Genomic DNA, 13806 nt, shown 5'->3' with positions numbered 1-13806 from the left:
AGGCGCTTGCTTAAGTCCGTATAGGGACTTATTAAGTTTACATACTGTGTCGGAACTTTGTGGACGAAATCCGGGGGGAGGCTTCATGTACACAACTTCTTCAAGGTCTCCATGTAAAAATGCATTATGCACATCCATTTGATGTAATTCCCAATCTCGTGAGGCTGCTACGGCTAACACTGTACGAACCGTAACCATTTTCACCACGGGTGCAAACGTCTCTGTATAATCAATCCCTTCCTTTTGATGGTTTCCAAGGATTACTAGTCGTGCTTTGAACCGCTCTACACTTCCATCTGATTTATGCTTTATTTTGTACACCCATTTGCAGCCGAGTGCTTTCTTCCCGGGTGGCAGTTCTGTTACTGTCCAAGTTCCATTGGTTTCAAGTGCATGTATTTCACTTTGCATAGCCTCCCTCCACCGATTATCTTTCATTGCTTCAGTGTAATTGATAGGCTCCTTTTCCTGTGAAATAGATGAAAGAAAAGCACGATGTGCAATGGAAAAACGGTCATAATTCACATAATTAGTTATGGGATAGGGTGCACCTGAGGTTGCCTTTGGAGAGAGTGAACAATTGGATGGGCTCAATCTTCTAGCAGTATTCGTCACATAGTGTTGTAAGCGAGTAGAAGGCTGTTTGATTATGTGTCCTCTACCTAACATTGGATCGGTTATTGACATAGATGTATCTGTTGTATCTTCCTTTTCCATGTTTTGCGGATCAGCATCTTGGTCATTAACCTTCTCATTTACTGATGTGGTGCATGTAGTGGATGAGAGTATTGTTTCATCTATGTTTGTATACTGTGAAGTACCTGCTTCAATCCCCACATCCAACTCACTCCTTCTATTGTCCACTCCCTTATCATTACTTCTTTGGATGCTAAGTGTGTGTTCTGTTTCATCTACATCATCAATTGCATCATGAATAGATTCTGCAAAATTCCAATTATTAGGAAGAGCATCATTTCGTGAAGTGGCAGCTACAGCAAAAGGGAATTCAGTTTCAATGAATTCAACATCTCGGGACACAAAAATGTTTTCTGTTTCTAAATCAAATAGCTTCCATCCTTTCTTTCCATATGGGTATCCAATAAACACACACTTCTTACTTCTACTTGCAAATTTATCACCATCTCTTCTTTGATTGTGAGCATAACATAGAGAGCCTATTATTCTCAAATGTTCATATTCAGGTTGTTGCCCGTGAAGCATTTCATAAGGGGTTTTTCCGTTCAGAATAGTGGAAGGAGTTCGGTTAATTAGATATCCCGCGGTTAGAATGCATTCTCCCCAAAACTTAATAGGGAGATTACCTTGAAACCGCAGTGCTCGTGCCACATTTAAAATATGTCTATGTTTTCGTTCTACTCTCCCATTTTGTTGGGGTGTTCCAGTACAAGATGTTTGAAAAATTATACTGTGGTCAAGAAAAAACTTTCTCATGCATGTGAATTCCGTCCCATTATCACTTCTAAATATTTTTACTTGTTTATTGAATTGCCTCTCAACTAAAGCTAAAAAATTGTGAAGCATTGTCGAGACTTCTCGTTTATCAGTCAACAAATATACCCATACAGCACGTGAATAATCATCGACTATTGTTAAAAAATAAAAAGCACCACAAGTAGAAGGAGTCCGATATGCCCCCCATAAATCACAGTGAATTAATTCAAATGCACTACTAGCTTTATTTTGACTCAAAGGAAACTTCTCTCTAGTTTGTTTGGCTCTAAAACAAACTTCACATGCTTTATTCACTATATTGCTATCTCTGTGTCTACTAACTTGAGGAATTAACTTTGAAATTTTCAAGGAAGGATGTCCCAACCGTTTGTGCCAAAGATCCATTGGATGGAGTCCATCAGTCTTGCAAGCTCTCTCTCTTCGAACTCCTCTGAAAAAATAAAGCCCATCTCTTCGTTCACCCGCTCCAATCAGCGTCCTCGAAGTACGGTCCTGCACAACACATAACTTATCAGTGAATTGAATGACACATTTTAATTCATCCATCATTTGTGAAACAGATATCAAGTTGCATTTCAATTTTGGCACAAAGAGAACATTAGCAAGTTTTAACCCTCCTTCCAACACTATACTTCCTTCTTTGATTGCAGAAGCATGTTCTCCATTAGGTAGGCCAACCGAACAACTTTGAATATCTCTTATCTCTCGCATATGATTCAAGTTTCCAGTCATGTGGTTAGAACAACCTGTGTCAATTATCCATGTATTCATATCACACTCACCTGTCATCTTGTCATTGGAGTTTTCTTTATGAGCATTCAGAAATCCTACCAATGATTGTAATTGTTTTGCACTGATTCCAGCCAAGCCAGAGCCATCTCCGTGTAAAACCCCAGTTTCTGCACTTGTTCCTCTTGTGTGTACAGCATTTGCAGTTGCACGCACAATTTCTCCTCTTCCTTGTCCAGTTCCTGCTCGCTGCAGTGACTTGCCTCGTCCACCACTTTTCCCTTCATTTTTTGGTCTGTCTCCCCACCACTCGGGATAACCAACAAGTTGAAAACAGCTTCTTGCGTCATGTCCTGCTCGATGACAATGTGTACAAGACATAAACTTGTCTTTTCCATCCCCTCTTCCTTTGACTGTACGTCTGTTTGTTTGAACGGCTAAGCTCATTACTTCTCTTCTTTCTTCTGTGGTTCTAGTCATCATTCTCACCCTTTCTTCTTGAATCATTGTTGAGTATACCCTATTGAGATTGGGCAGCGGATATGTTGCCAGAAGATTGGATCGAACAGTCCCGTAAATTGCATCATCCAATCCCATAAGAAATTGATGGACTCTTTCTTCCTCTCTTCTATTTTCTATTTTTGATGATATATAACACTTGCATCCACCACAACTGCGTGTCGGGATTTGATCGTAATTGGCCAACTCATCCCACAACAGTTTCAACTTTCCGTAGTATGTCGCAACCGACATACCGTCTTGTTTGCACCTTGCTAGATCGGATTTCAGCTGTTGAATTCTGGGACCATTCGCCGTAGAGAATCTTTCTTTGATGTCCATCCACAAATCCTTTGCATTTTCAGCATAAGACATGGTGGAACGAAGATCTGCTTCAATGGTATTTAGAATCCATGACACCAACATAGATTGAACAGTCCACCAATCTTCAATTTGGTCAGAGTTTTCCTTTGGTGTTTCAATGGTGCCTTCTATAAAACCCCATTTTCTGCGAGCACGCAGCGATATTTTCACTGCACGCGCCCATTCTTCATAGTTCTCCCCTCGAAGTCGTACTTGAGTTATCAAGTTTCCTAGATTATCATTGGAATTCAAATCATACGGTGATGGAGTTTTCTTCACCGTTTTGTGGATCCTCTTTGTAGGAGAATTCCTTTCGTGATCAGTTATATCTTCATGATCAGACATTGTCTCAGAATTTTGAGTGAAACCTGTCGTGCTCTGATACCATGAAAGAATCAGTGACAGAATTTTCTGATCTGTCCTGTATGCATTGATCTGGAAAATATTTATACAAAGAGGCTCATAAATCCCTCTCCTAAAATTAAGCTATACAAATTGATACTTTTGGAAATATCCTATGTTTACAGCTAGACCATAATAGAGAGCAATTATATGGTATTAATATGGGACAACTAGCACACTAACAGCTATTTATTTTCTTCTAAAAATATTGCTTCTGTAATAATTACATGCCAAAATTGTTTCTTATAAGGAGTTGAACTCAGACCCACATGGTTAATCTTAAACAATTCTAAATTAATAATATAAAAAAGCCAAAATTTGTATCAATATGTAGGGGTGTAATCGGATCGGTTTGAACCGGTTTTTGGTTGAAAAAAGGTCCGAACCAATGATATTTCCATCGGTTTGGTTTGGTTCGGTTTTCAACATTTTTCAAAAATGGAACCGAACCAAACTAATCGGTTTGGTTCGGTTTGGTTTGGTTGATCGGTTTACAATGTTTATATTTTAAAATATTATATTCATCCGTATATTCTCCATTATCGTGTTTTTTGGTGTATTTTATACTATTATTTTTTTAAATATTATATTCATCTGTATATTCTCCATTATCGTATTTTTTGGTGTATTTTATACTATTATTTTTTAAAATAATATGTTTCATGCTATATTTGTTCAAACAAATTACAAGTTGCTCTTATTCCATACGAAATAGTGACATGATTTTCTTTACATCATGAAATAAGTTTCCTATCAAATATAAAAGTTAACACTTACTATCCGAAAGTTGGAAAGAGATTTCAAAGCTTAACATATAGAATATAACAAAACGCACATTTATTAACATGTTTCACACCTCAAACACACATCAAAACTATTTTGTAACAAGATCTAAATGAGTTTTGATGAAGAAAAAGAAGAAAAAAAGGTACAAAAATATATGAAAATTAACAAAGAGAACTTGAATACGAAGAAGACGACCATAACATATCATAATGACAGTAGTGAAAGGAACAATAGTTGTGGGCAGCAAGAGCAGCAGTTCTGTGAAAGCATAACTTTTGTGACTTATGGTTTCTACTGTCTATGCTTTAGAGTTTGATTCTAGATGTGTGTTTTGCTTAAACGAAGGAAGTGTAAACAAAGATGGATAATGGTTGGACCGATAAAAAATTTGAGTTTAATGATGGGTAGAATGAAATATTTAGAGCGTCATTATTTCCATTGGTTCGGTTCATCGGATTGGCGGTTCCTAAAAACTAAATCCGAGAACCAAACCAAACCACATCGGTTTTTATTGGTTTGGTTCGGTTTTTGAACCAAACCAATAATAATCGGTTTAATTTCGGTTTGGTTTGGTTTGGTTTGGATTGTCGGTTTAATTGGATTTTTTTGATCCGCTTACACCCCTATCAATATGGTCTTGAACCTAAGTCTCTTCAGATTAAATGACAGTCAATTTAATACAATAGAAATTGATTTGTCTATTTATAAATGATAGTCATTTTACTAACAATAGAAATTGATTTGTCTAGTTGTTATTAATAGTCACTTTACTAACCGTAGAAATTGATTTGTCTAGTTGTAAATAATAATCACTTTATTAACAATAGAAATTGATTTATCTAGTCGTAAATGATAATCACTTTACTAACAATAGAAATTGATTTGTCTTGTTGTAAATAATAGTTGCTTTACTAACAATAGAAATTGATTTTTCTAGTTGTAAATGATAGTCACTTTATTAACGATAGAAATTGATTTGTCTAGTTGTAAAGTGAAAATCATTTAACTTGGAGGGACTTGGATTTGAGACCTCATAGGTAAAAATTTATGTATAGAATTTGTTAATATTAGTAGAAATCATGAAAATTACTTGTTTAAAAATTACTTTATAAGAAATAATTTTGGCTTTTTTATATTATTCATTGATAACTGTTTAAAAATGAAATTAAAAATAAAAATTAATTTAGTATTTAAAAAAAAATCTAACGTGTTAGTCCAGTCACGATTTAGAAGTGTGAAAAGAACCCGTTTAAAAGTAGAAAAAACCGATTTGAGAAAAATATTAGCAGAAGGACTAATATGATCCGGTTAAATTTTATAAGGGATTAAGTTGAGTCAATTTTTTTGTGAGGGAATAATTTGACTCGTGTAATATTTGTGAGGAGCCAAAATGGGTCTTCACTCTAAAATAAATAGTTTAAGAATCTGATTATAATTTTTTTGATAGAAATTTATTATAATTTTTTGTTAAGAGACATATTTGAAATTTTTTAAATGATTTAAAGAGTTATAGAAGTAATAAATAGGATTAATTAGAAAATCAATTAAAAAACAATTTATATTTTAGTGAAAATTTAAAGAGATGATTCATTTAAGACAAGTTTTTTTAAAAAAAAAAAATTAGTCAATTATTTTAAAATGAGTAAATTATTTTTGAATGAATAAAACATTTTTACAAAGAACTATACTTATTTAGCACTGCCACAAAATTTAGACATTCAATATAGTGTAAATACACTTATATCCTCCGATGCTTGCTGGGTGGTATCAATATTTGTTTTGGACTAGTCTATAATTTTGACTTTAAATGGGGTCTCTGCTAGTAGACCGTGAGATTGATCTTTCTTGAATTAGTCCGTCGCAAGGCTGAATACCAAGATTTCCAAAAGAAATCCTCCATGCTATGATTAGAGTATGGTATTTAATGCCACAATTTTTTGTTTAAAAGATATTTATGACAATTCTTTTTTAAGTGAAATCTCAACCGTTAAATGATGATTATTATAGAGAAATGCTAACAGTATCTTTGAAATATTTTTTAAGTGATTAAAGTAATATGTTTTTAAAAAAAATACGTGTATTCAATGCATTGAAAATTAAAAGATTAACTTTTATAAAAACTATTATTTTTATTTAATATCGTTAAAGAATATCCTATGAGCATTCGTTAAGTTAACTTGTTAGTATGACTTTTTTATAAGTCAAAATCAATTAAAAATATTTGAATGAAAATTTTTATGCACTTGCTCTTATTAAAAAATAATTAGAGATTCAAACTAAAAAAAATAGTTTCAAAATAAATACTTTGTTTTTTATAGGTTATTTATAAAAAAAAACTAGAATTAAATTATAAGCTGATTCATAATATATATAATTATTTTTATTATTATTATTATATTTTAAATATGACTTTTTCATTTTTTTAAAAATTTATATATAATTACTTTTATATTAATGAAAAATAGTTTTGTAAATTTTTCTTATAATTCTCTTTCCATTAACAATAATTATATTTTTTAATATACTTAAATAGAGACGTCTTTGAGGTGTATAAAGTGAGCTACAACATACAACTTCATTTTTTTTACGGTTGAATTGTGACTAAATAAGATCTAATAATAGTTTTGTCATGGTTAAACCAAGACTAAATGGAGTCTTATCTAGAACGCTCACAAAGCCCACACATCAAGGTCCAATAATGGGCTTAATTCAAACCTCATGTTAGCTTCCCACGAAGTGCTTAATTCAAACTGTAATACAGTGAACTGACTTTTTTATCGAAATGTCGCGGATAGCAAGAGTCGCCACCGACTTTTATTTTATCCAAATTAAATCAGAAAGGCTAAAAGAACAGGAAAAACCTTTTAAATAAAAACAGGGTTTGGGGGTAATTATGCAAAGGAAAGGTGTAAGGCACCCTTTGCATCCATGGTTTTCCATGGGCTCTTAATTGCTTTGCTCTTTAGCTTTGAAGCCAAAAGTTTCAGAAAATGTAGAAAAAGATAAATATGGACTTTAGCTCGTAAATAAGCGTAGCCATTTTGAAGGATTATGAGAAAGAATATGAAAAAAAAATTTAGAGCAAGGCAAAGCAATTAGGGGCAATTACCTTATAGTTTGAAAAAGAATTTCTTTTAGCCTTTCAGGGTGAAAGGGTCTATCCTTGCCATAAGAGGGCAGGAAGCCTTTCATTTGGAGGTTGAAGGGTCGTCGCATTATCGTTCGCCATAAGACTGACCCATGCCATAGAGAGGCAGGTAGTCTAAGGGAAAGATCAGAATAGCCTTTTCGTAGGCAGCCAGAGGATACCTCAGCCTTTTCGTAGGCAACTTCCGAGGGTCGAGATCATGTTTAGTGTATCGAAGGCAGCATCATTAGGGACCCATGATCTTAGTTGAGATAACATGGCTAAGGTATCCTCGTATTCGAGGGACTGGCTATTCTGCAAAAAACATAAGGCAACAAGGCAACAGGCAACAGAGAGGTTACCCCAAAAGTGTGCGTGTGTGCACCAATCACGTGATCAGTTCAGAATATATTATCTTATAATGATTAAGTGATGCTAGTTTAATTCAGGGTTGCACTCCCTAAAGTTACTAACCACAACAATTGATAAACAAATATAATTAAAGCAAATATGGGGAAAGGGAAAATGAAACCAGCGGAGGAAAGGGGAATTGAAACCAGCGGGATAACAATATTAATAGGTCTAACACGAGTAATAATTAATAGCAGGGTTTAGGGTTACCGATATTCGAAGCTTTGGCAATTGGCAAACCCTGAAAAGGTGGAAAAATAACAAACAAAAATAGGGTGAGTGCATTATCGGTTCGGAGGCAAACATAGCTAACCCTAAAAATAAAAAGATAAAGAAATTTAAAATAAATAAACAAATAGGCACTTAGCTTTGAATTTGATCTGATATGGTTGGCGGTCGGAGGAAACCTACCTCGGGGTTAACCCTGAAAAATGGCAAAGGCAAAAATAGATATGAGTGTATGCAGAGTTCAAAAAGCAAACCTTAAAATAAAAGGAAACAAAATAGACTTTAAAATAATAATTAAATTAAAGACTTAGCTTTGGATTTTGAAGGCGCGTAGTCGGAAGGCATCTGAAAAAGTAACCCTGAAAAGGCACGGAAAAGAAACATTTTTAGTGTAGGCACATTCTAAGACAAAACTCGTATACCCTAATCAAGGCACAAATTACCTCGGTTAATAAAATAACAAATTAATTGAAATGATACCAAAGTTATGGAGAAAAATCGAGAGTTCGACTCAGTATATATCAATTTAAATAATTATTGGATATAATTCTAATTATTTAATCGATAAAAAGAAAATAATATTGAATTTTAAATGATAATAATAAAACAATTATGAAAAACAGTGAAAACTCGAACTTTCGATAAAATAATTGTAATTATTATAAAGAAAATTAAGTTATAAACATAAAAGTAAATGCATAAATAAAATAGTAAAGAATACAAAGAAAAAAGAAAAAAGTAAAACAATTTATAGAATTAAAATAAAAAGGATTAGAAAAAACTTAGCTGGCTGATCCGGTGTGGTGAGTCTGTAAGGTTCATGGTACACCAGCGCATCTTGGATTGTTGGATCAATCTTGGAAGATGATCTGAAGGTCTCTGGCATGAGGACGCATGGTGGACCGTAAGGGTTCCAGCGCATGGGATCTGAGATTGACAATTTGTAAAAAAAAGTTTGAGGACAAGATCGAACCCACGCCTCTCAGATTCGCATTCGCTTCACCAAACCACTGAGCCAAGCGCCTTTTGTCGTTTGAGAAACGCTTTCAGCAATGAATATACGATGCCTTCTGGAGCTAAAACAAAAAACGCGCGCAATTTGAATTGGCGTATAGCAGGATGACACGCATCATCCTCTTCGTTGCGACCTGCAATTTATTTCCAAAACTAGCTACGAATTTGCTACCATATTGTTCGCAACTAATTGACCTGCAAACGTAAAATCTCATACACGCACGAAAAATAAAATCCAGGGCCATATTTGTGATCGTCTTACCCGTACGAACACACCTATATCATTATCATGACTCAATTCTTCCTAGATCAAAAAGCCCTAAAATCCACATATGAACCCTAACAATGGTGTCTGATTACAAACATTCCCAGAAACTCAATCAAATGTCCAGGATCGATCAGAATATCATTATAAACCATAATATGTAATCAAAACGCATAATAGATGCATGAATCATCACTATCTATCTCAAGAAACCGAGTGACTTACCGTGAGCTTTTTGGAGGTATTTCTGGGCGTACAAATTGAAGGTAACGATCAGAATAGTTTCAGAATCGTTCAAGGAATGTTTTAGGACCTTCAGAATGCTTTGATTCTCCTTTTATCTCCAAAATCGATCTCAATTTTTTTGCTCTTTTGACAAGATATTTAGGGTTCTTAAAAGCTAGAAAATCGTCCCCCTGTGATATGTAATGTTTAGGTACTTATATGAGGAGAATTAGGGTAACAAAAACTGAACAAAATCTTGTTGAATCTTGAATATGCCATGGAAAAAATTTGATTGGAAATTTCTCATGAAAGCTTTCTATATTTGCTAAACTTCAATCCAATCTCTTCAAATATATTATTTGCACGAATTTGTGTTGATTGAGGAGTGTAATTGGTGATTAGATATGGTTCTTTTAAGCTTTTGAATCAAATATTTGATTTGATTTTAATTTATTTGATTTTAATTCTTTTTAAATGAATAAAAATCAAAATAAATTAAATAAATCAAATAAATTAATGGAAATAATATTTTTTGTCTTGGATAATCATAAGGATGAGGATTGGATCATAAAGAATTGGGCCTCTTTGCAAAGAAATCCATTTTGAGGCCTTTTTCTTCACATTTTCCTTCTCAAATTTGTCCAACTTTGACAATGCATATCTCTCTCAATTTTTGAGGTATGGAGGAGTTATAGGACTTTTTTTAGAAACCTTAGAGAGTCCTCTAACCAATGTCTTTGGTATCATGTCAAAATAATTTTCCATGCTCCTTGTGTGTCCTTTTGAAAAAAAGTGACTTTTTGTTGACTTTTGAAAAGGACCTATAATGTTTTAGTCCATATCTCTCAAATGAAGCATTTTTAGACTTGGCATGTGAGAGACAAAGTTGTAGAGAATCAAATTTCCTTCAAAATAAGCTTTGTATGGGAAATTTCTGATGTTCCATGTGAGAGTTATGGCTGGTCAAAGTTCAGTTGACTTTCTCCTATGAAAAACCCTAATTTAGAAACTTTTGGAATTGTTGATTTCTGATCTTTCCTTGATGAACCATGATCAATTCTTGATCAAATGGTGAATGATACTTCAATATGAAGATATTGACAAAAAATCAAGAGTTTTGACTTTACTTTGACCACAGTTGACTTTTAGGTTAACCTAATCGACTGTTGACTTTCTGAACAACTGAGTGACCAATTCTTTGAGATGAGACTTGATACTTGTCATGGAGATGATGTGAGATGTATTGAGCCATATGAGATGCCTTGGAGCCATTGATTTACTGATTTTCCTTTGAATAAGCCAAACCCTAATTCTCTGATCTTTGCTTAGGAGAGTGTGTCTTGAAGCTTTGTGTTTTGATTTGAATTTGAATAGGAGAAAATGTGTGGGAAAATTTTGGGGTATGACACAAACCTCACGTTAGCTTCCCACTATCATATTTGATCGAAGACTGATCACACAAAACACTAGACTAAGAGGAATCAGTTTTAAACAACCTCCTATATATAAAGCTCAACATGTGCCAAAATACAGACATTTTATTCACTCTCACATTCTAACTTATTCTCATTCTATCACTGACTTGGGTATTGTAGTGCTAACCTTTTTATATCCACCCTGATCCCCCGCATCAGAAGTGTACTTCACTGTATATGAACCTTGTTCCACTCTGTTATCAACTATTTATGATTCTAGAACCGAATAATGGTGTTATTTGTGGGAATTTGAAATCCAACTCCCGCAAAATTCCATGAGAAACCACTGTCTCTTCACCACTATTAGGAAAAAATCTGATCCTTTTCACATTCGAGTCATCGATATTCTCCTTACCCGAGTCACCGATCAACTCACAAAACAATGGCAACATCGAAAGTTACTGGATCAACTACTCAATGCAACATTGTTGTTATGTTCGTTGCAATAGTTAATGTCCCCGATATCATAAGGGAACTATGATTTCTCCAACAGTCGAAGACGATCTTGTCTTGGTAACTTCTCATTTTGTTCCTACATTATAAAATTAGGTCCATCGGACGATTGAAGGCACATTCCAAGCCCTCTCGATCTTCCATTCATTTCAACAACCACTCCAAGACTAGACCTTGAAGCATCCTCCATTGCAAGTATTGATTCTCAGACAAAAGATGATTTAGATCCTCTAACAGATACAGGCCAATCTAGGTATGCAAGGGGCTAGTGATACGTCTTATAGTGTCTATAATTTGGTGCAACAACATAACTCAGACTTGTTCAGTGGCGGAGTCATGAATTTAAGGCAGCTTGGGTAAAAAATTTAACCGCATGTTACATGTGACATAATATATAAATTGTCATAAAGTATGATACATAAGAGAGATAATTAATTGGACTGAGCCATTGGTTATTCATCTGTTTTAATTTTCACACCCTATTTTTACTAATTTCGTGCCTGATTTTGTCTAAAAATCAGCTATTAGATTGGGGAGAATACAAAGTAAGTAAGGGTTAAGCTCGGGCGCGTGCCCAGGCTCGTTGGGCTATAAAACCGCCCCTGGAATTGTTAGGTGAAAGAGTACTTAGAATCAAAGAAACTTTATAACACACTCCTCCAAGAAATCATTTTGTACGCAACGTGGCCTCGTGTGGCAATCAGGGAGTTATATTAGAACCAATCCCTATTGCGACCCTTCCCCATGTATAGAGGTCCCTAGATTCCTTGATCGTTCCTGACATTGAGAACACCATACCACACAACAAAGTGTGGGGAGAAAAGGAGGAAGTCACACTCCACCAAAGATCCATTGTCCCCGCCATTCACCATCACACTACGCCTAAAGAGAGGAAAGAGACATTGTTGAAGTGCATGTTTCTCTAATGAAAAAGTGAATATTCTAAAGGCGCATCCTTGATAACAAGATCTCAAAATCCTTAAGTAAACCTCCCAAGTTGGACATCTATGACAAATCAAGAGGTCCAGACGAGGACGTCGAGCACGTAGACACATACTTGACTAATACCATGCCCAAGGGCCATGAAATGCAAACTATTTGTGTTAACCCTCAAAGAAGTTGTGACGACATGGTGAAAGGCCCTTCTAGAAGGAAACATAAATCTTGTAGAGAACTCTGTGACTTTCTTTTTTTAATTCACTACTTGAAATCACCAACTCACTGTGATATTTGTACTTAGTTGGATTCAACAGAAGAATGAGACCATACAAGAGAACATCGATCAGTTCATCAAAGTAGGAGTATAAGTAGGGGAACAAACGACGAATTAAATTATTTGATATTTAAAAAGGGATTGAGACCAGACTGCATGTTCTGCGATAAGCTAGGGCTATAAGGGCCTATAAATTAAATGATACCTTAACTAGGCCCAATCCTACATCAATTATGAAGAATAACTCATGGCCGAAGAGGTAGAGAAAGTTCAGGGAGAAGTAAACCAAGGGAATGGTCAAGGATGGAGAGAGACAACAACCATTCTCGAGACAACAAGTCACAGGAAATAAATTTAGGTTCTCATCTTATACTCCCTTGAAAACTTCAAGGGAGAAAATTCTACAAGACTATGAAAATACTAACTTTGAGGAAGCTGAGGTATTTTCATTTCCATATGAGCCATGCCCACAACACCAATAGATGCATCCATTTAAATATGCAATCAAATAACTGATCAAGAAGGGGTGGCTTACTTGATACACCCAGGAGTACGGTAAAAAAGATGACCAGAAAAGAAAGAAATAACACAATAGGTGATATAAGTCACAAAGAAAGAAACTATACCCTCGACGCAAAAAGGGATCTCCTAAGAAAGCCATAGATGTGGTGATCGAAGCCAAAGAAAAGAAGGATAACAACGGTGAAGAGGAAGAAGATCGAAAGGGGAATTGACAATGTCTTGCGTCCATTATGAAGGTTTCCCCAGACCAAGGAAATCGTATAAGGGAACCTTTAAAATAAGAATATACAAGCTAATGCAAATAAATAGAGGAGGTGAAACAATTTTGAGGGTGTCCAGAGAGACCTATCGTTAGGTTACGCAATAACAAAAAGGTGGCCGCATTCTCGAACGAAATATTTCCTTTGGTAATAACAGCAACTATGGATAACTTTGATATACTTATAATCCTCTTTGATGGGGGGGGGGTTCATGCGACATCATTCACGTGGATCTTATTGAGAAGTTTGGGATGAAGAGATAAAAGTTGTCACCGTACAATGGATCCAACTTGCAATTCTTTAACGACACAATAAATTTTCTTTGAAGATACATCAAACTAATAGGGTTTCTTGGAGAAGGA

The sequence above is a fragment of the Vicia villosa genome, linkage group LG5 (genome assembly GCF_029867415.1).
Source record: "Vicia villosa cultivar HV-30 ecotype Madison, WI linkage group LG5, Vvil1.0, whole genome shotgun sequence".
NCBI classification, from domain to species: domain Eukaryota; kingdom Viridiplantae; phylum Streptophyta; class Magnoliopsida; order Fabales; family Fabaceae; genus Vicia; species Vicia villosa.
The sequence above is the reverse complement of the archived record's forward strand: the minus strand, read 5'-3'. Positions refer to the sequence as shown.